Source organism: Acinonyx jubatus, chromosome X, assembly GCF_027475565.1.
Source record: "Acinonyx jubatus isolate Ajub_Pintada_27869175 chromosome X, VMU_Ajub_asm_v1.0, whole genome shotgun sequence".
Taxonomy (NCBI): Eukaryota; Metazoa; Chordata; class Mammalia; order Carnivora; family Felidae; genus Acinonyx; species Acinonyx jubatus.
In genome coordinates, this window is record NC_069389.1 from 18,537,703 (window position 1) to 18,562,294 (window position 24,592).

Below are 24,592 nucleotides of genomic sequence, written 5' to 3' on the forward strand. Positions count from 1 at the left end.
TTTTATCTTTCTCTGACTTATTTACCTTAACGTAATACCATTTGGGTCCATTGATGTTATCACAAATGGCAAGATTCTATTGTTTTCATGGTTGGGTAATATTCCATTGTGTGTGTGTGTGTGTGTGTGTGTGTGCACGTGTGCATGTGTGTGCACGTGCGTGGGTTTGTATAACATCTTCTTTATCCATTCATCCACCCATGGACACTTAGAGTACCTCTATGTCTTGGTCATTATAAACAATGCTGCAATAAAACATAGGAGTGCATTTATCTTTTAAAATTAGTGCTTTCATTTTCTCTGGGCAAAGAGCCAGTAGTGCGATTACTGGGTCACATGGCATCTCTTATTTTAATTTTTTGTGGAACCTCCATATGATTTTCCACAGTTGTTGCACCAATTTACATTCCTACCACAGGACACAAGGGTTTCTTTTTTTCCACATCCTCGCCAACACTTGTTATTTCTTAAATTTTTCATTCTAGCCATTCTTACAGGTGTAAAGTGATATCTCATTGTGGTTTTGATTTGCATTTCTCTGATAATGTATGATGTTGAGGATCTTTTCATGTGTCTGTTGGCCATCTGCATGTATTTTTTGGAAAAATGTCTATTCAGGCCCTCTGCCCATTTTTGTTTTTTTTTTGTTTTGTTTTGAGTTGTATACAGAAAAGCAGTTCCATTTGCAATTGCACCAGAAAGAATGAAATAGATAGGAATAAACTTAACCAAACAGGTGAATGATTTAGACTCTGAAAACCATAAAACATTGATGAAAGAAATTGACAATGACACAACAAATGGGAATATATTCCATGCTTATGGAAAAGAACTAATATTGTTAAAATGCTCATACCACCCAAAGCAATCTAGATTCAATGCAATCCCTATCAAAATACCAACAGCATTTTTCAGAGGATTAGAACAAATAATACTAAAATTTGTATGGATTGACAAAAGACCACAAATAGCCAAAGAAATCTTGAGAAAGAAGGACAAAGCCGTAGGTATCACCATCACAAATTTCAAGATCTTCTACTAAGCAATAATAATCAAAACAGTATGGCACTGGCACAAAAGCAGATACATAGATCAATGGAAGAGAACAGACAGCCCAGAAATAAATGCTTGCTTACTGATCTACAACAAAGGAGGCAAGAGTACACAATGAGGAAAAGGCAGCCTTCAATAAATGGTGCTGGGAATGTTGGACAGCTGTATGCGAGAGAATGACACTGGACGACTTTTTTATACCATACCACAGAAAAAAACTCAAAATGGATTAAAGACCTAACTGTGAGACATGAAGCCATAAAGCTCCTATTAGAAAACATAAGCAATAACTTTTCTGGCATTGGTTGTAGCAACTTTTTCTAGAAATGTCTCCTCAGGCAGGAGAAATAAAAGCAAAAATGAACTACTGGGATTACACCAAAATAAAAAGCTTTTTCATAGTGAAGAGAACCATCAACAAAACAAAAAGGCATCCTACTGAATGGGAGAAGATACTTGCAAAAGGCATATCCAAGAAGGGGTTAATATCTAAAATACATAAAGAACTGAAACTACTCCTGGAGTATTTGATCATCATGCAGTTGGTTAAGTTCCAGTAGGTGAACCCAGGCAGCATTCTTCTGCAAACCAATTATTACTTCTATTATGTAGTCTTTTTAGGCTGAATAGAAGTCTAAATTTCTTTCCAGTTTAATATAGACCTTAACATATTTAGAAGTTGAGTGGTGACTTGAGGAAGTAATGAGTAATTCTATTACACAAAGACCATCCTGTGACCCTTGAAAGTCCAAGATCATCTCAAGACTACTGTTACTTTGAAAAATTTATGGGAACTTAAGCAGGATCTATATAAATGGTCAACTTGTAAAGATGAAAAAATATATAAATAAACCCAAAGAGCTTCTGAGAAGCATGATATCCTTCTTAGTTAAATGGTCTTTCCTTTATTTTTGCACAGTAATTTTCCTGGGCCGTAATGCTTACCAGACTCCTTATTGTGTTTTCCTCTCAAGTGTGAATTTCTTAGTTCAGTATTCACCTTGAGTATCATACATACGAACACATACAGGACTGGAACAGAGGAATGCAAAAGCACTTTACGGCTACTACAGATATAGTTTCTTGATCAGAAAAGGACTATTTCAAAGGAAAGAAAAAACATACAGAAAATAGGGTATCAATCAGAAGGAGTCATACATTAATTCATTCTCTCTTCAGTTATTATAGAGATTGTCTTTGAGCCTCCAGGAATGCTAGGCTTGCAATGGGAACACAAGGAGAAAAAGGAGTGTTTGAGAAGTCAGCACTAATCAAGACTTTCTAAATGCTGAACAAGCAAAGAGTGCCGGGGAAAGCAAATGCTACACTCTTGCCCATATGGCAGGTATCTATTATGGACAATCTGAGACAGATATAGGAAATCTTCAAATCACTTTTTCTCTCCTAGCTCTGATTCCTTACTCACAAAGAAGGCTGATAATAGTAATTTGCTATCCCATGTAATATGACAATAAGGAGAAACATAGTAGCTCTATGATTACAGTCAAGTATCTACTGGGGGAGGACTGGGAAGTTATATTTCACATTGCAATATAATAGAATGGCTTATAGACTTCAGCCTTTATGTAGTATTACTGTGAGCAAGTCTCACCAAATTGTCTACTTAAAGGTCTTTATATAACATAATTTCTGTATCCTCAAGGCTAAGGACCACAACCTCCAGGTGGAGCTGTTTTAATAACATTTTTTTAAGTTTGTTTGTTTGTTTGTTTGTTTGTTTTGAGAGAGAGACAGAGCATGAGCAGGGGAGGGGCAGAGAGAGAGGGAGAGAGAGAATCCACACTGTAAGTGCAGTCTCGCTTAACCAACTGAGCCAGCCAGGTGCCCCTTAATAACATCTTGATTCATGCCTTCCATTTACATTTCTGTCACAATGCTAGCTCTTTTCTAGGTTTCTTGCCCATCTTGATCCTTGTTTCTTTTTGGCACAATATAATGGAAGAACATGGGTTTTCCACCATCTTTTTTTTTTTCCTGTCTGCTATTCTAACTAAACATGCTTATTTCTGCCTCAGAGTCATAGCATTTATTACTTTTCCTGGAATGTTCTAGGTGGCTACTTATTACTCAGGTCTCAACCCAAAGTGCCACCTATTAGCAAGGCCTTCCCAGACCATCCAATCTAAGGTAGTTACATCTCTGTCATCACTCTTCATGACATTACTCTTGTTTATTTTTTATGCACTTTTTTGCTCTCCTCCCACTAAGATGTAAGCTCTGTGGAGGCAGGGACCTTGTTTGATTTGATGACCACTCACTCTACAAGATCTAGAACAACACAGGAGCTTTACAAATATTGGTTTCTATGAACAAATGAATGAAAAAGATGAACATGATTCATAGATTTAGGCCAGGATTCTACCTAACATCATGAAGTAAGCTACTTGAGGAAATAACTTTCCTGAGCCTGTTGCACCATCTGTTAAATGGGTATGATATTTTTCAGAGAGGATTAACTGAGATGATATGTGTGAAAATGTTTATAACCAGGTATTCATCAATAAATATTATTTTCCTTCCTATTCCCTTTTTTAAAATGTTTACTTATTTGTTATTTTTTAAGAGAGAGAGGAGAATGAGTAGGGGCAGAGAGAGAGGGAAAGAGAAAACCCCAAGCAAGCTCCACACTGTGAGTGCAGAACCCATCATAGGGCTCAATCTCACGAACCATGAGATTATGACCTGAGCTGAAATCAAAAGTTGGACGCTTAACTGACCCAGCCACCCAGGCACCCCTCCTTCTTATTCCCTTTTAATACATGTGTTGAAATGCAAAGAAACTTATTTTTAAATTCACTTAATTAGTAACTAACAAAATTATTTTGTATTTTTCTCCTGTACACTTCAAATGTCTGGGCTGTAGCTCACACACCTTGCTTTTTAATTCTTTTTGATTCAAATCCAATATTCTCACTTCAATAGAAGTGAGCCTAGAACATTGACTTTCTTATAAATGTTTTATTTTTTACTCCTTAATCCTGAGGAATATACAATAGTGCAACATTCTTTCCTCAACATTGACTGTAGTAATAAAAATAGCTACAATTCACTAAGTACTTCTGTGTGCTTGGTAATGTGCTAAGCATTTTACATATGTTATTTTATCTCATCCTACCTGGTAAATATTATGAAATTCATAATAGTTAAGTGAGTATTATGATAATCACTATAGATGATAAAAATGGAATTCAGAGGGACCTGACGATGGTCATACAATTGCTGAGTAGGATAGAAGAGATGTGAAGCCAACTCTCTGACTCCAGAGTCTTTGCTCTTGTCTACTATACTATACTGCCTTCTTTACTGGGCCTCTGAGATCCAAAGATCAGTAAGACACCATCCTTATCATGGAGAAGAAGTCTACTTTTGGATGCAGAAATGCACATAAACAATGAACACACGTGTGATGAGTATTAGAGTTTACACAATTGCGCTCACAAAGAATGAATAACTTTGTATCTGGAAGTTCCAGCAAAGCTTTAAAAAGCAGTAGAAATGTTCACATAGAAACTGGGTGACGGGAGGGTAGATTTCCAAATCACTTGGAACCATGTGTACAAAACATAGGGGCATAGGACAGCAGTGTGCTGAGACAAGATGGAGTTTCCATGAAGCTGAAATCTAGAATTAATTTGTGTAGGGGCTGTGCTCGCTTTGGCAGCACATATACTAATTTGTGTAGGGGTTGGGAAGGAAATGTGGCAAAATGCAGGGAAAGGCTGATGAAACTGAGAATAAAGTTTTGAGGTAAATTGGTAAGGACTTTGGACATTTGTCAATTTTATCTCAGAGACGAACATCATCAGATCCTCATTTCAGAGAGATCATTTTAATTCTGTTCCCTCTCATCTTTATTTGAATAGTAAGAGCACAGCTTTATTTGTAATGTCATCACTATTCAAAATGCAAATCCAACCCCTTCCCAATACTGTGTTTCATCATTGTTTTCACACCCTACTGACCCAAACCAACCAATTTTCTTTTTTCTTCCTCTAGAACCCTTCAACAATAGATGGTTATTTGTTAGGAAAGAGAAACACATGTCCCTAACATTAAAAAACAGGAGTGTTCATGTTTAGACACTTCTCTAAAGAAGACATCCAGATGGCCAACAGGCACATGAGAAGATGCTCAATGTCGCTCCTCATCAGGGAAATACAGATCAAAACCACACTCAGATACCACCTCACACCAGTCAGAGTGGCTAAAATGAACAAATCAGGAGACTATAGATGCTGGAGGGGATGTGGAGAAACGGGAACCCTCTTGCACTGTTGGTGGGAATGCAAACTGGTGCAGCCGCTCTGGAAAACAGCGTGAAGGTTCCCCAGAAAATTAAAAATAGATCTACCCTACGACCCAGCAATAGCACTGCTAGCAATTTATCCAAGGGATACAGGAGTGCTGAGGCATAAGGGCACCTGTACCCCAATGTTAATAGCAGCACTCTCAACAATAGCCAAATTATGGAAAGAGCCTAAATGTCCATCAACTGATGAATGGATAAAGAAATTGTGGTTTATATACACAATGGAGTACTACGTGGCAATGAGAAGGAATGAAATATGGCCTTTTGTAGCAACGTGGATGGAACTGGAGAGTGTGATGCTAAGTGAAATAAGCCATACAGAGAAAGACAGATACCATATGGTTTCACTCTTATGTGGATCCTGAGAAACTTAACAGAAGACCATGAGGAGGGGAAGGAAAAAAAAAGAGGTTAGAGAGGGAGGGAGGCAAACCATAAGAGACTCTTAAAAACTGAGAATAAACTGAGGGTTGATGGGGGGTGGGAGGGAGGGGGGTGGGTGATGGGAATTGAGGAGGGCACCTTTTGGGATGAGCACTGGGTGTTGTATGGAAACCAATTAGACAATAAATTTCGTATTAAAAAAAAAGAAAAATCATGAGGAAGAAAAAAAACAGGAGTGTTTCTTTGAACAGCTGTTCTAGTTAAATCTGTCATTATACTTGTATATATGTATTTGGGACTTTCCCTGCTTTATCTCTATGCCCTCCTACCTTAGCTACCTATAGATAAATTCCAAGGTTTTGGATTTAATGACTTCTGAAGATTTTCTTTTCATTTAAAAAGAACTACTACCCTATTCACCATCCCCTGAAATTTACCCCAAATAATTACTTTTTAAATTGTTCTTAACCTGGTGCTTACAAGAAGTTGAAAACATCATAGCCTGAACACTTCTGTTTTTTGGCATGATCTTGTCTATAGACCTGGCAGGCACTCTGTGTCCTTGATTAGATGGTTGCTAATCAGGAAAGGAGGACATTCCAACTGTGCTCTCCGGTGACACTAAGATTGTGCTCAGGAAGAAGCTTATGTTTTTTTGCCTCCCTCTGTCCCTTCAGTGATCACATCCAAATTATTTTCCAATTCTTGTTGCTGTCTGCTACCTATACTAAATGAATACTAATAGTGTTTATAAAAACCTTTGTACCCATCTAGGCTGTTAGCCTATTAAGGTCATATTCTTTGGAAACATTTTATTGTTTTCAGGCTTATGTTTTCTCCTCACCATTCTGTCCTGGTCTCTTTTGAAAATGTAGCATCTTTTTCAGCATGTTCAAAGGCAGTGAACTCTTTTTATTGGTCAGTTTTGCTCATTATATGCATGGATGGAACCCATGACATCAAGGTCTTCAAGGATCCTGAGAAACATCTTAAAAATGAATAACCTCTTTGCCTGAGAACTAAAACAAAGCAACACAATACCCACCGGCTTAACTGCACTGAGAGAAGGCCAGACATGTTTTCCCTTGAGAATACTTTTGATCAGTCCCCAAGACCTATAAGATGATTAAAAGACTGTCAAGGTAAATTTTTATATTACAAGTTACTGTATGATCTGAAATAAACCACTCAGTACCCCTGACAAACTTGAACTAAGAATATTTTTTTATCCACACACTCCTACAAAAGTCAACTTCTTACTGAAGGATGCATCCTTGGGAATTACTGTATCTGATGTAGCAGGGGAACTTGTCGCTATGCATAATGTCATCATTGGGACTCAAGCCAAGTACATGCTAGAAAGCCTCAACTGTTGATCGGTGGCAAGTACATCAGCTTGTTTAAAATACCATGGGGTTCTTCAGGCATTTCATTTCCTAATTGTGAACAATTATTTGCATTTAATTTAGATCTCGTCTTGCTGCCTGGATGTCAGATGGCAACACCACCAGAGCCAGAGGAAGTAATTACATAATCTCCAATATCTTTTCATCAATTAATTTATTTGGATGAATTTAAATGGTAACATAAGGAAGTGCTTGATAGTGTTAGCTACAGCAGGCAAAGGCGGGGGGGGTGATCATAAAATGAGTCATCTACATTCTCCAGCTCAGCCATATTATGGCTAGCTCATGCTTATTAAAGCAACACTGAAATCTTGAACTTGCTTTTCAGTAAAGATTAATGGAAATTCTGGTAGGGTTTGGGAATGTATTAAATATTTTTTTTCTGATAATTTACCAATGTTCTTATTCAGTTCATCTAATTATAATCTGAAAGTCATAATTTAGGAATAATAATAACCCTTACAAAAGTTGTTATAAGTATAAAATAAGATCATATATGAAAAATTACTTCAGTTACTGGCCAATGGCTGTAATTTCTCAATGCATGAAAGTCACTGTTTTTGTTACTATTGTCTATTTATTTCTAGAAAAATATAAGGCAACAACTTTATGAAATATGTCAGTAATACAATATTGTTACTGGAAATGAATTAGGAAATGGGAAAGAGTTCTTTATTCTCATTCTTTCATATGTTAAGAGGAAGAACAGAGGACCAAATGACTAATCTTGGACTTGAGAAGTTATTGCACATTTCATGGAATTGTGGTTCTCAAACTTTTGAGAACTCTTGAGGCTGTCTTTAGCCTGCTCTGTTGAATCAAAAGACCACATAGAAACCTAGTCAACCTCCTCCCAGATGCCAACTCCAAATAAACCAGCCTAAGAAGGTGGAGATTAGGAAGAGCATGTTTGACAAGAAAGGAAGAAAACTAGTATGGCGTGTGCCAACTATGTGGTTAAAGCTGAGCTAGACACTGGACATGGATCCATGGGCAGGTTTTAGAATTCATCTCATGTGCTCCTATTAAGTGCATCATCTCTTTTTCTCAGTCAGCTATACTACTAATTCTTGCACTTGAGCATTGAGGTGGGTAAGAGGATGGGGCAATGGTGGTGGAAACAAGGACAGAGTAATAAACGATGGCAATACCAGACCATCCGAGGAGATATTCTCTGAGGCTTGCTGCCTCTCCTTCCACCCATGTGTGCGGGTGGTCTTCCTACAGTTATCTTGCGATGATGGAAATAAACTGCACTGCTTATCAGCACCTTGTGAGCAGCAGCGCAGTGGCTGCTCAGACCTTCCGAGATGTACTTGTGAATTTCCAGTCACAAAGTAATTCACATTAAAGGGGTTTCTTTTATCTCTTCTCTCCCTTCTTCCTCTGCTGACAGGGAACATCATCCTGATACTAGAGGCATATTATCTCATCTGCTTTTCAAAAAGGAAACCTTTATAGCTTACGGAGGATTATGAGGCAACCATATTAATTCCATCCTTCTTAAGTGGTTTATCTGTATTGATATGGGATGTGAGTTTGCGGGAGATTTCATCATGCACACCCATTTGTTTACCGTGGGCAAGAACTGAGAGGGAGCACAGAATATGTGTGTGTATGTGTGTGTGTAAGTACATGTAAGAGGCAGTGACCTCCAGATGCATCCCAAAGAGAAGTACAGAATGAATGTTTTAGGATTATCTATTGTTTTAAATTATTAATCATTATTTTTCCCTGTAGTAATAGAAACATTCACAAATTGACTATCTTTCCGTAAGCACTCTTCAGTGTAGAATTTTCTGAAGCCATTACTCACAGTATTTCTTCATGGAAATTATAAATAGTTGAGCAACCTCCTTAAAAAAAATTCTCCCTTTACCACTTCCTCCAATTTTTGATTTATTTCCCCCTCCTCTATTTCTGATTTTTCTTGTCTCTTTCCTATACCATTTCACCTTTCCTTTTTTTATACTTCTTTTCATCATATTATATTATCCTAAAAGGCTCCTTGTTTTTCATACAGATTATATTATCCTGTCTTCCTCTATTTCAAGAAAAGTAGTTTTTGTAAACACAAATTTCCACACTCAGGAGGCATCATGAAAGTAGTTTGCTTCTAAATTAAAAAAGAAAACCCTTAACATGTTTACAAGTGCAAATTATGAGTTTCAGAATCTCAGGATGCTTATCTGAACCTCTCCATCTTGTGAGATTCATCAATGTCTAATAAATACGTCATTTGCAAATTCTATTAAATGATAGTCACACATCAGGTTCTACATGCAATATGGAATACCTAAACAGCCACAGTGCCTTGACGTTCATTTTCAGGCATTTAAAATTCTCACCTGTAAAGTGGTAGTGGACTTTCAAATTCAATACAGGCATAAGTAACTCAACATATCTTTGGGTTACCAGCAGCTGATTCCAAGGGCTGTTTAATGCACATCACAGAGCCTGTTCTGACTTTACTCCCTCTTCTCTCATACAGTTGGCTTTCCTGGCAGTGATAATAATGAGGAATCCACAGGCAAGGAGCCACCGTGCAGGCATTTCCCATCTCATACTGCTTCAATAACCTCACCTCTCTGGCAATGTAAGAGTCATGAAAATGTTGCAACTGTGGCAGGGAAACACTAGAATATTTCCGACCATTGTCTCCAGTTAGAATTACTTCTTTCTAAACTAACTTGTTTCTGGAAGCTTTAAAGTTGAGTTCATTGCCATTGTTCACAGCATGAAATTTGGAGTTAGAAGAACTTGAGTTCAAGTCATAACTCTGGAACTCACTTGCTCTAGAATCTTGATTAAGTTTCTTCTCATATCTACACCTCAAGTTCCTCACAGGTAGGTGGTGATGATTAAATAGTAACCCTTTCATAGGGTTGCTACGAGCAACCCAGTAAACACTGTTTAAAAATTATTTGGCACAAGGGGCATCTGGATGGCTCAGTCAGTGAAAACTTATTTGGCACATTGCCAGGTAAGCAGAAAGGGGTCAGCCAGTGGTATTTGCTATTCTTTTTTTACAGAGTTTTATCTCATACTCCTTTCTAACTTCACAAAAACTGCTGTTCCTCTGTGAAAATACAATAGAAAAGAAAGAAAAAAACTTCAAAGTAGTATCTTCCAGTTCCTGATATTGCATTCTATAACATATTTATGATGGTAAGGACCAGAATAGATGAGATTATGCTACTGTGACAAACAACTCTAAATCCTTATTTCTTAGTTATTTTACAGCCCCGTGTCAGTTGACAATTGACTCTCCTTGGCACATCTCCTCCTAGCATAACTCTGGGATCTAAGTCCCTTTCTTCTTACATTACCACCATGTCTGATGATTTTCATACAGGGTATTTATGGTGAGGCCTTGGAGAGGGATATATTCCATTCACCCAATTCCTACTTGCCAGAATCAGTCACATGCCACCCAAATAACATAGAACCCAAGATAATGAAGTACCATGGGTGACCATGTAGGCAGCCTATGCTGCTCTGATGATCACAGTCAAGAGAGAATGATGACATGGTAAGAAGTTTTGTTATTGTTAGGTTAAGATGACACAAATATTAGGATGCCTTCTCATCTAGATTCGATATGAACTTGTCTCACAGATCTAGGTACTGTGACTAAGTCCTTTAGAAGTGAAAAATGAACACATTTATGAACTTTCTTTACCTACAGATTGTAAATGCTTTTAAATTGGTTTCAGATTTTCTTGCTTTTGTCTTTTTGTTGTTGTTGTTGTTGTTCATTTTACTCTAGAAACTTCTGAGGCAAGTGAGCATGTTGCATTTATCTCCCAACAATTTAACCAGAATAGGAGCTGTGTAAAAGGAGGAGAGAACTATAGTTACACACATCAACATTGATGCATCTCAAACACATACATTTGAGTTTAAGAACCAAGTGGCAAAAAATACATAGTGTATACTTCCATGTTTAAATCCTGGGAAAATAAACAATATATTTTTTCAGGAAAAGTATGTGAAGAGGGGTGACATCAGCATCAGTGGTATAAATTTTACCTTTTTTCTCTTCTCCTTGATTTATAGGTAATCAGATATTCATAACAGGAGAATAAAACCCACTTCTGCAAAGCATACTGGGACACTGGAGAAATCCATCAATCAGTGCACCCAAAAGTAGGTGGATTGGACTATGGAGGGGGACAGAGTGAGTCAAGTGGTGGTAAAGCCATTAGTGGCAGAGGAGGCGATTGCAGAGAAGGCAGTGGCCAGTCCAGCAGTGAGCCAGCACACTGCCTTTCTGGCAGAAGATATGGAGGGTGAAGGCCCAGCCACACGTGCTACAGTGGGAGAGACCAGTTTCTCTTTCTGAAGAGAGACCACAATGACTCAGGGGAAAGGAAAGGGAAGTAGACAAAGAGAACTGAAGGAAATCACCTTTTGCTGTCTGTCCCAAGAGGTAAAAGGGCCACCCACAGACCTCTGGGACCCCATCACCAAGTTGAGTATCTCCGTACCAGGCTAAGGGCATACCCAAAGCCCCAAGTGCTAAGTACACACCTCCCCTTGCTTTGCAACCAGCCACTGCCCTTCTTTTAATGCCTGCACTCTTTACCTTAGTCAGCTCCAATAATAGAAACCAAAACCTAGTGCTATAACGTCACCTTCTGGAAAAAAAAAGGAAGGTTCCTAAATACCAACCTTTTGAACACTTAAAATCTTGCCTAAATAAGAAAAGTTTTTGATACTTCAAATGTGGTGGCAGAGGCACTTCTCATCAGACATCATGAAAAATCACAGTAATATAGTATCACAGAAATAATGGCAATTTTCCAGCACTAGATGTGGAATACTGTGATCTAACTGGTAAAGAATTTTAAATACCTGTTATGAAGAAATTAGATGAGCTAGAAGATTCAGGAAGGTAATATAATTATCTAAGGAATAAAATTAAGGAAAAGAAGGAGTACTTTACCAAAGAGATTGAAATACTCAAAAAAGACCAAAGAGAAATTCTGCAGCTGAAAAACTCAGTTAATTGAGATAAAGAATACATGAGAATGCATTGAAGATAGAGTGGATCATATGGAAGAGAGAATTAGTAAGCTCAAGGAGATACATATAGAAATGATTCAAGTGGAAGGGGAGAGAGAACTAAGATTTTTTAAAAGTGCAGAAAAACTATGAGAACTATCTGACTCCATTAGAAATCCAACATGAGAATAATGGGTATCTCAGAAGAACAGAGGATGAAGGGAGCAGAAAGCATATTTAAAGAAATAATAGCTGAGAATTTCTGAAGCCTGGAGAAGGAACTGGATATACAAGCTTATGAAGCTAACAGAATAGCTTAGTATCTCTACACGAAAAGGCCTTCTCCAAGACATTATATCACAACTGTCAAAAGTCAATAATAACGAAAGAATTTTAAAGGCACCTAGGTAAAAAAAAAGATAGGTACCTCCATTATGCTACCAGGAGATTTCTCAGCAGAAACTCTCCAGGCCAGGGGACAGTGGAATGACATATTCAAATTATTAAAAAATAACAACTGACAGCCTACAATACTCCATCAGGCAAAGTTGTCCTTCAGATATGAAGGATAAATAAAGGCTTCCTCAGGCAAACAAAAGCTGGAATCACTACCACTATGCTTGCTGTACAAGAAATATCGAAAGGGCTCTTCCAGCTCAAACAAAAAAAGTATACAAAACTCTGAGTAAATTGATAAATAGTCAGAATTAGAATACTCTAACTCTTTTTAAAAACAGTTTATTAAACACAAAAATATAACATAAAGGTTAAAGGAAAAGGGCATTAAAAATAAGTATAGTGACTACAACTTTGTAACAAAATCATAGCATAAAGAGGTAGTTTGTGACATCAAAACTATGAAAGGGGAAGAGTAAAATGATTGAGCCTTTATAAGTAAATAAAGATATATTACTATTAGCAAAAAAAGACTATTTTATCTATAAGATGTTTTATGTAAACCTCATGGTAACCACAAAGCAAATATCTAGAGCAGAAAGAAAGAAAAAACATTAAAAAGGGGGAAACTGATCAAATGACCATGGAAAACACCACCAACTTACAAAGGTAGACAGAAGGAAAGAAAAATGATGGAGAGACAAAATAACCAGAAGGCAAAAGATAAAATGACAGTAGTAAATTCTTATATAACAGCAATCACCCTAAATATAAATGAATTGAACTCACCAATCAAAAGGCCCAGAGTGGCTGGCTGGATGAAAAAATAAGACCCAACTATATGCTTGCTCCCGGAGACTCATTTCAGCTCTATAGACCTACATAAGCTCAAAGCAAAAAGGTGAAAGATGATATTCCAAACAAATGGAAATGCAAAGAAGGTGAGTGTAGCCATACTTTTATCAGACAAGCCACAAAGGGTAATTAAAGACAAAGAAGGTCATTCTATATTCAGAGGTCAATACATCAAAAAGCTGTAACAATCATAAATATATATATGCTCCTAACACCTGAGCCCCAAAAATATAAGCAACTAATAACAGATCTTAAAGAAGCAATAAATACTAATACAATATTTGTAGAGGACTTCAATACCCCACTATCAGCAATGAACAGATCATCCAGACAGAAAATCCAACAGGGAAACAGTGGAATTGAACAATTTAGAAAAATGGATTTAATAGACATATACCAAACATTATACTCAATGGCAGCAAAATACACATTCTTCTCATGTGTACATGGAACATTCTCCAGAAGAGAGCATATGATAGGCCACAAAACAAATCTTAGCAAATTCAAGAAAAATGAAATATACTATCTTCTCTGTCCATAATGACATAACACTAGAAATCAACAATACGAGAAAAGTGAGAAGATCTACACATATGTGGAAACTAAGTAACACACTTCAAAGCAACCACTGCATCAAAAAAGAAATCAAAAGGGAAATAAAAAATTACCTCAAAACAAATGAAAATGAAAACACAACACATCAAATACTGTAGGATGCAGCAAAAGCAATTCTGAGAGGAAAGTTTACAGAAATGCATATATTAATAAATTAGATCTGAAATAAACAACACCTCAAGGAACTAGAAAAAGAACAGTGTAAGTCCAAAATTAGTAAAAGAAGGAAATAATACATATCAGAGTGGAAATAAATGAAATAGAGACCAAGAAAACAATACAAAGGATCAATGAAACTAAAAGCTGGTTCTTCAAAAAGAAAGCAAAATGGACAAAATTTTACCTAGACTAAGAAAAAAAAAGAGAGAAGAGTTAAATAAATAAAATTAGATATGAAAAGAGGCATTACAACTGATACTACAGAAATACGGAGAATCATAAGAGACTACTATAAACAATTATATGTCAGCAAATTATATAACCTAGAAGAAATGGTTACATTTCTAGAACCACACAGCCTATAAAGACTGAATCAAGCAGAAACAGAAAATATGAACCAACCAGTAATGAGTAGAGATTGAATCAGTAATTCAAAAACTCCTAACACTGAAAACTCTAGGGCCAGATGGCTTCAATGGGGGAATTCTACCAAGCAATGAAAGAATAATTAAAACTATCTTCCTCAAACTCTTCCAAAATATTGAGAAGGAAATACTTCCAAACTCATTCTATGAGGCATTATTTCAATACCCAAACCAGATAAGGATACCTCATTTCACTCATACATGGAATTAAGGAAACAAAATAAAAAATAGACAAACAAAAAAACAGACTCTTATAACAAAGTGGTCGTTGCCAGAGGGGAAGCGGGAGGGGATGGGTGAAAATAGATTAAGGTGATTAAAAGTACACTCATCATAATGAGCCCTAAATAATGTTTAGAATTGCTGAATCCTTCTGCTGTACACTTGAAACTAATATAACACCAAATGTTAATTATACTTCAATTTAAAAAAGTATAGACCAATATCCCTGATAACTATAGTGTGCAAAAATTCTCAAAAAGTATTAGCAAACGGAATTCAAGAACATATTAAAAGGATTATACACCATGACCAAGTGGGATTTATCCTTGGGATGCAAGGATGGTTCAATATATGCAAATCAAGAAATGTAATATATCACATCAATAAAATGAAAGGTAAAAATCACAAGGTCATCTCAACAAATACAGAAAAAAACATTGGACACAATACAACATCCTTTCATGATAAAAACCTTTAACAGACTGGATATAGAAGAACATACCTTAACGTAAGAAAGGCTAGAGATGACAAATCTACAGTGAACACTACACTCAATGTAGACAAATTGAAAGAATTTCCTCTAAGACCATAAACAAGGCAAGGATGTCCACTCTCACCACTTCTATTCAATATAATGCTAGAAGTCCTAGCTAGAGCAATTAGGCAAGGCAAAAAAATAAAAGGCATCCAAATTGTAAAGGAAAAATTAAAATTGTTATTTGCTGATGATATGATCCTATATATAGAAAATTTCCCCAAATCAGTTAACAAACTGTTGGAATTAATCAGTAATTTTAGGAAAGTGGCAAGATACAAAATCAACATACAAAAATCAGTCACATTCCTTTACACTGATGAAGTATCCAAAAAATAATGAAAATCATCACATTCACAACAGCATCAAAAACAATAAAATACTAGAAATCAATTTAACAGAGGAAGTAAAATATCTGTACAATGAAAACTACACAACTCTGCTGAAAGAAATCACAGATGATGCAAACAAATGGAAAGACACTGCCATGTTCATGGATCAGAGAATTAATACTGTTAAAATGGCCATACTACCCAAATCCATCTATAGATTTAACACAATCTCCATCAAAATACCAAAGGCATTCTTCACAGAAATAAAAGAAACAATCCTAACATTTGTGTGGAACCACCAAAAACCCCAGGGAGCCAAAGCAATCCTGAGGAAAAAAAAAAGCAAAAGGTATATTGCTTCCAAATTCAAATTCTACTACAAAGCCATATTAATAACCGTATAGTAATGGCACAAAAATAGACATGTCAACCAAATGGAACAGAGAGCCCTGAATTAAAACCCAGCATGTATAGTCAACTAATATTTGGCAAAGGAGCCAAGAGTATCCAATGGAAAAAGAATAATCTCTTCAACAAATGGTGCTGAGAAAACTGGAGAAACACATGGAGAACAAGGAAATTGGACCTCTAGCTCATCCCACTCACAAAAATTAACTCAAAATGGATAAAAGACTTAAACATAAGACCTGATGTCATAAAAATAGAAGAAAGCATAGAGAAGAAGCTCACTGACAATGGTCTTGGCAACAATTTGGGGGGCATGATGCCAAAAGCAGGAAAACAAAAGAAAAAATCCACAAACAAGACTAAATCAAACTCAAAAGCTTCTGCACAGCAAAATAACTAATTAACAAAATGCAAAGACAATCCACAGAGTGGGAGAAAATTGTTGCAAATCACATGTTGTATTAGAGAGTAATATCCAAAATAAAGAAAACAACTCAATAATAAACAACAATAACACAACAGTCCAACGTACAAATGAGAAGAACTAAACAGTTCTCCAAAGAGGACACCAAAATGGTCAACAGACACATGAAAGGATGTTTAACACCATTCATCATCAGGGAAATGCAAATAAAAACCACAATGAGATATGAGAATGGTTACCATCAAGGAAGCAAGAGGTAAGAGGTGATGGTAAGAATGTGGTGAAAACGGAACCCTTATACATCATTGGTGGGAATCTAAATTGGTCTAACCACTATGGAAAACAATATGGAGGTTCCTCAAAAAATTAAAGAGATCTATCACGCAATCCAGCATTTCCACATCTGGGTATATAACTAAAGGAAATTAAAACAGGTTTTTGAAAAGATATATGTACCCCTATGTTTACTGTAGTATTACTCAGAATACTCAAGATGTGGAAACAACCCAAATGCCTACCAGCAGATGAATGGATAAAGAAGATGTGGTACATGCATAGAGTGGAATATTATCCGGCCAGGAGAAAGGAAGATATCCTGCCATTTGTGACAACATGGATGAACCGTGAGTTTGTTATGCTAAGTAGGACAAGTCAGACAATAAATAAAGACAAGTACTTTAAGATATCACTTATAAGTGGAATCTAAAAAAGGTAAGCTTGTAAAAAAACAGAGAGCAAAATGGTGGTTACCAGGGGATGGGAGCGGGGGAGGTAAGGGTAATAGTGTTTAAGGTTACAGGCTTTAATGAATAGTAAATAAGCCATAGAGATCTAGTGCACAGTAAAATATAGATAATAATATTGTACTAGAATTGCAATAAATATCACTACATCAGCAATCATACTACAATATACAAATGTATGGAAGTCACACATTGTACACCTTACATTTATACAATGTTACATGTAAAATTTTTTTCAGTAAAAAGGTGAAAAAGAAAACTCCAATTTTGGCACAGTGGTTACCTTTGGGAAAGAGGGAAAGGAGGCAATTCAGAAAGAGAAACCTGGTTGGAAGTTACTTCAGAGGTTCTAGTTATGTTCACTTTTATAGTTAGGAGAAGAATGTATACACAGGTATTCATTGTGTTATCAATTTTCAAGCTAAAAAGATGTTTTATATACTATTATCAATACACATTCAACAAAAACACATTAAGAGCTAGAGTTTGAGCTGAAAGAAAGGCAATCCATTTGTCTGTTGGTACTTTGCTTTTTACCCAATAATCTTATTTTAAAAGTTTATATTTGGATAGGAGGTACTTAGATGTATTATTTTATGTAGTCTCAAGATTATACTTGAATTTTAGATAGTTATTTCACTCTCTGCTCCCTAATTTCACATTCAAAAGGAGGTAAGTAGACCGGTAGCACTCCAACTTTGATATGTCTGATCTCAATTCCACAGGCTCCATATGTCTTCTGTCAGGTAACAAATCACCTCAAAACACAGTAGCTTAGAAGAGCAACATCGTGTTATGTTTCATGAGTGGATCAGGATTCCAGGAAGCTTGTAGTGGGATAGGTGTGTCTCAGGATCTCTTGTGTAGTCGCAGTACAATGACTCAACTGGAGCATCTGGGGGGCTGGCTGGGCACCTCTCCCTCCATGTGCCTCAGTGTGGGCTTCCTCACAGCATGGCAGTTCGGAGCGGTCAGACTGTTCACACAGTGACTGAGGACTCGGTGTGGGTTTTCCATTGAATGAGGCTGCAGCAGAATTACCTCTTATGTCTTCAGCTGGGAAGTTGGGGAGTGTCACTGTGTTGTAGTCTATTGGTTATAAGCAGGTTACAGGCCCTCCCAGATTCCAAGGAAGAGAAATTAAATTACATTACATCTCTTCATGAGACACTGGCATGTGGACAGGAAATATTGCTGCAACCCCTTTGGAAAATATAATCTGCCACACATGGATAATTGGGATGGTGACCATACAACTTATCATCCAAAGTGGTACCATTTCTTAGACTAAAAGGTGGTTTTATTAATAATTACACAGACACAACAGGTGCAAAGCTGGACTGTACTGAGCATACCATGACATATGGTCACCTTGGTAACTAAACTTAAGAATGAGATTGGGTATTTACTATCTGAAGATAATATTTAAAATATATTACCTTTGGGATCTACCTCATCAGAACTCACAGGCTTTATCTCACAGAGACAAAATACACAGACATACTTTTTAAAAGAGTAGCAAGAATGGAAAAAAAATGGCTTTGTAATTGTTCTCTCCCACTTTATAACGGCTAGGTCATCCTTCCCTCCCACACAGAGTCAAATATTTAAAATTGCAAGTTGAGAATATTATCAGTGACACACAAAACAGAAACTTCAATGCCTTTATGCAACAGGCACTTTAAGCTCTGTGCAGACATTCTTGTTTTTAATAATCCTACTCTTGCTGGGGCTTCAACCCAATGTTTCCCATATTGTGTTCCATGAAACACTGCTATAGCTAGGTTAGCTGACAAAAAAATGTTGAAAAGTATTTTCCTCCTCTTTGGATTCACAATTCCTAGTTTTAAAGATTCTAAGAAGTCCCACAGTAAAAAAACAAAAAACAAAACAAAAAACAAAAACAAAAAAAAAACCAACCAAACAAACAAAAAAACTTGCTAAACTCTGTTCTTGATCTACTTGAGCACTTCCAGAATTCACTTGACCATGGAAATAGTTTTTCTTCTCCTGAACATCACCAATTAATACTTGTAGAATTAGTATTCTGTGAAATGCACTTTGGGGAACACTGCTTCAACCTAAGCCAGAACATGAGTCTTTTCAACATTTATCAAGAAAGTTGAGATTATCAAATACAATTAAACCAACTATTTTAAATAGAGAAGAAGGTATTTGAACTATTTTACTAACAGATTAATTAAGTGTTTTAAAAAGTTTGTTGCTTCCAAGTATAAGGGCTTAGATTAATAAATTTGCCCTGGGCTAATTTTTAATGAACATGTTCATCAAATAAAACTTATTGTTCTAAAAAAAAAAGATACTTATTAGCACAAAGTACTAAGGAGTACACAAAATGATGTTATTCACATTCTATGTTGCCAGATGGAAAATGAAGCACAGGTTTAAGAACAACTGTAGATTCTTCATTTTTTGGCACGTTTTAAGATGTACTAAATATAGACAGCCTTCCAATATCAGTGTAAGATGTCTAAATTGGGCAGGGCACTGGTTGGTTAAAGAAAACCCTAGTATTTAGAAGAATACCAAGGGAGTAGAGTTTTTAACACACATTTATATAATTCTAGAAATTTAATGAGGGTATTTTGAAATTTTAGATATCTCAAGAATAGATTTTTTTAAAGAAAGGAATTGGGTAAACTATTCTTAAACATCTGTAAGTACTCTGATGCCAAAACCATGATACAAAGTCCACCTTCACCTCAACAAGTCTATTTCTTTAGTTGCAAAAGGATGCTAACAAGGAATTAATACTAAGACACTGCACAGAGAACTCCAAAAAAAGACAAGAGATGATGAAATAGAGAATGAATTTCATATTATAATTAAAATACTGTATGATTGTCTCACCTAGTATAAATATAGTCTATAGCAGTACACTCAATGCATATAGGGAAATACAGTTGTTGTGAGAAATTTGCAGAGATGGTGAGATAAACCAGATAATGACACATTTATTAACAACTCAGAAGGGGACATTTTACTACCAAACAAAAAAATACACCATATCACAGATGATGTGTTTTTTTCTGCACTGAATATTTGAAATTATCTAGAAATAACTGAACCTTGATTAGACTTCACAAAATAATTAATATTGGGTAAAAGTATTAAAAACTTACCTATTTAAGAAACATCCTTGAAGTTCTGAGAGGCAGTTTAGCATAACAGTTAAGAGTGTTGTCTCTGGAATTGGATTACCTGGATTTTACTCATTCAAATGACCATTTGTTGTAGGCCTAAAACATGTCAAGTGCTGTTGTATGTACTGTGAATATAGTAGTGAACAAAATATAGTAGTGAATAAAAAAGGCCAGAAAATCCCTGCCCACATGTAGCTTACATTCCAGTAATGGAGACAGGTGCAAAAGCCTTAAGGAAGTAAAAGGCACAGTGTGTTGATGAATGATGTGTGCTAAGGAGAAAAACAAAGCTTCAATAAGGAATAGGAGAGATCGCTGGGTTGGGAGTATTGTAATTTTAGACAGGTTATATGGGAATATCTCATCAAGAAAGGGACGTGCCCACACGCCTGGGTGGCTCAGTCAGTTAAGTGTGCAACTCTTGATTTCGGCTCAGGTCACGATCTCACGGTTCATGGGATCGAGCCCTGTGTCAAGCCTTACGTCGGGCTCCATGGTAAAAGCACAGAGCCTGCTTGGGATTCTCTCTCCCTCTGTCTGCCACTATCCTTCTCTCTCTCTTTCAAAATAAATAAATAAACAAACAAACAAACAAACAAACAGACAGACAAACAAACAAACATAAAAAGGGATGTTTGAGTGAAGATCTGAAGGTAATTAAATAGTGAGCCCTGTTTACATAGGGGGGAAGAGCATTCTAACCAAAGGAACAGCAATTGCAAAGGTTCCAAGGCAGGAATATGTCTGAAATATTTGAGGAACTGTGGAGAGTAGTTCTAACTGGAAGCAAATGAGAAAGAAGTAGGATATAGAGTCATATGGTTGCTGTGTAGACTTTGGCTTTTACTCTAACATGGAAGCCAAAAGGGTTTTGAGCAGAATTACTTCATTTATTTTTTTTAAGGTTTATTTATTGAGGGGGGGAGGGAGAGAGAGAGAGGGGGGAGGGAGAGGGGGAGGGAGAGGGAGAGAGGGAGGGAGAGAGAGAGAGAGAAAGCAAAGGGAGGGGTAGAGAGAGGGGAGAGAGAGAATCCTAAGCAGGCTCTGGCCCATCAGCACAGAGCCTGATGTAGGGCTCGATCCCACAAACTGGGAGATCACGACCTTAACAGAAACCAAGAGTCAAATGCTTAACCAACTGAGCCACCCAGGTGCCCCACTTCATTTGTTTTAACGGCATCACTCTAGCTTCTAGTATGAGAGTAGATTGAAGGTAGGCAAGGAAAGACTCAGGGAGTCTAGTTAGGAGTTAATTGCATTAGTTATGAGCTGCATGGCTTGGATATGGAGGAAATGTCAATTGATCAGATTCTGCATAAATGCTGGAGTAACATAGGACAGGATATACGTGGTTGTGGAGTGCAAGCAAAAACAAGTACAACGCTTTATCTGGGAATCATTTCCAATGTAAGGCAGAGTGGCCAGCAACACAGGCTTTAGACTAAGACGTGTGTCTTTGAATCCAGCACCATACTAACAGCTTGGACAACTTATATAACCCCTTTACATGTCATTTACTACTCTTTAGAATGAGCATCACACTATCTACCACCTCGAGTTGTCATGAGTATTAAAACAACGCATATAAATCTCTTAGCACAGTGACTGGCACGTGGCAGTGATCAACCTCTCACAGGGCTAATTTGTATCCAGCCTTTTCTCTATTCCCCAAATACACATCTTCTCCACCCAACTCACTCACTTACCTGGGCCTTAGGCACTCCATGCTCATTCCCTACTCTAAGACTTTGCTCATACCTAGTCTACTGCTGAGAATTCATTCCTAGTTGTTTTCCTCTCCTCCTAACTTCAGGTTAAAATCAAATCCTACTTCCTTCAAAAGACTCACTTCTTCCTCCCTTGATAGAAATCAGTAACCTCTCCATTCTTCAATATCCAAGTTTCTCGATGTTCACATTACCATTTCACATGTATTTGGTACCTTTAGAGAAAGGTGTTAGGATAGAGAGGAAAATGTTGTGTTAAGCATCCCCCCAGACTACGAATATAGACCCTACCTATTTGATCTGGGTTTCCTTGTCTTGGTCAAGTTATTTCATTTCTTCTCCTGTAAGATGATAGCGTTAACTCCATGTCTGACATTGTCATGAGAACTACATGACCCTACACACCTTGATGGAGATAAGTGATGACTAAAATACTTGTTTCCTTTTCCCCTATGTATTTTACTTCTAACTACATTGTAAGATTCTGAAGGTGAGAGATTATGTGTGGGCTATATTTATTTGTATATTTTAGGATCTAATACAATGGCTTTCAAGCCATTGTGATGATAATCCATAATAAGAGAAATGCATTTATATCATGTCTTAGTCCACTCATCCATCTCATATATTCCACAAATATACATCTACATCTCACATATAAATGTGTTTGTACATATAAACACATATTCACATATGTATGAACACACACATATATGTGTATTAACTGGAAAAAGTTTTGTAAAATAATACCCTTACTGAATGAAATGCAATCTGCTCTATTTTATTTTCTTTTACTCTATTCCATTCTTTTTTATTTTGTGTCATTAAAAATCCAGTTGCTGTCTACCAAGTTGATTTTCATGACCCACTAAAGGGTCTGGCTGTGAGTTTCACAGTTTATTTATTTTTGAGAGACAGAGACAGAACACAAGCAGGCGAGGGGCAGCGAAAGAGGGAGACACAGAATCCGAAGCAAGCTCCAGGCTCTGAACTGTCAGCACAGAACCCGATGCAGGACTTGAACTCACAAACTGCAAGATCATGAACTGAGCTGAAGTCAGATGCTCAACGGACTGAGCCACCCAGGAGCCCCAGGATTGTGAGTTTTAAACAGTGAAAAACACTGGGATATCCCATAGTAGGTAACATGTATTTGTTGAACAATACTTGTGACAGGGAAAATTTTTTCATAGCCCCCTGCCCTGGTCTCCATGGCCATCTCTCTGCCAAAAAGGACCAGACAAATAAGATATGTGTTTCCCCCTAGGTAGCCTGGACTCTGGGTCATTCTGCATCTGAGATATGCCCTCTTCTGTAATCCACACAGCAGAAATATGCTGTGAACTCTGACATCCCACTTATAATTTCAGCAAGTGTCATTACGCACCAGCATTCTGTGGGCATAGGACACTGAGGCTATCTTGGGGTTCTGGGCCAGTACTGGGCAGTCTGTCCTCTGTATATGCATTTGGCTTTTTTGTTTGTTTTTCTGGGAACATCACTAACTGACTTCCTGCTTCTCCCCTGGTCTCTATTAGAGGTTTGGACTAGCATGGAATAGACTTGCTCTTTTAATTTTTAATCCCAATCAACTTGAAAATCAATATTCCTTCAAAAAATAAAAAGGAAACACAACAGAAAAGTGCTTTTGTGTGGGGCCTGCACACTTTTATCCACAATGTCACCTCAGGCACATGAGACCCTTTCCCAACTCAAATTACTCAACTCCAAGGAAAATCTGAGTTTTTCTCCAGAGTTCATCCAAAATTGATCAATGTCTCCAAATGAAACCACCTCCCAAAGCCTCTGCCTGAGGCCTTGCACAGTACACAGTGAGAAAGAAAGCATTTCAGGCACGCCCACTAATCTCTCCCCCACATTTTCAAGAGTTCTACTCTTATAAAATTACAGCCCCTGGCAGGAGGACCCTGGCACTGTACTGGGAAATGAGCGGACTAACTGAAATTAAAGCAATATGTGCCTGGAAATTAACTGCTTCTTGCCGTGCAGTAGAAAAATGTAGAAAATTGCTGCCCACCTGGCCTATACCAAGTGAGGGATATCAACAGCCGAGAGAAACACGGACCACAAACTGTAAATAATATTTTGGTGTACATCTGAAACAGGTTCATTTTGACACCAGAAATACTGTGACAAAATGTAGGATCTTAGAAACAGGTATTCATACACAGCCCCAGCTTGTATAAGACAAATTAAACAGGTTTCATCATTTACATGTTTCTTGCTGTTTATCACACATGAGGAAAATGAGATTAAAAAGAAAGATGCCTTTTTCTCAACACCCACAGGAGTTACAAAAATTTAATCAAACCTGGGTTGACTGGGTGGAATTATTTAGAAAAGAGACAAACAAGCCTCCACATATAATTGCGCCTTTGAGTGGAAC

General features: G+C 37.0%; 1 long non-coding RNA gene across 2 annotated transcripts in view; it reads right to left on the minus strand.

The window, feature by feature from the left end:
• Positions 1-680: 680 nt before the first annotated feature.
• The window catches only part of LOC128311571 (uncharacterized), a 59,937-nt gene continuing 36,025 nt past the window's right edge, over positions 681-24,592 (minus strand). For both annotated transcript variants that reach the window (XR_008290051.1, XR_008290050.1), the window contains one exon: positions 681-11,003. This is a non-coding gene — a long non-coding RNA (uncharacterized LOC128311571). The remainder of the gene's footprint in view (positions 11,004-24,592) is intronic.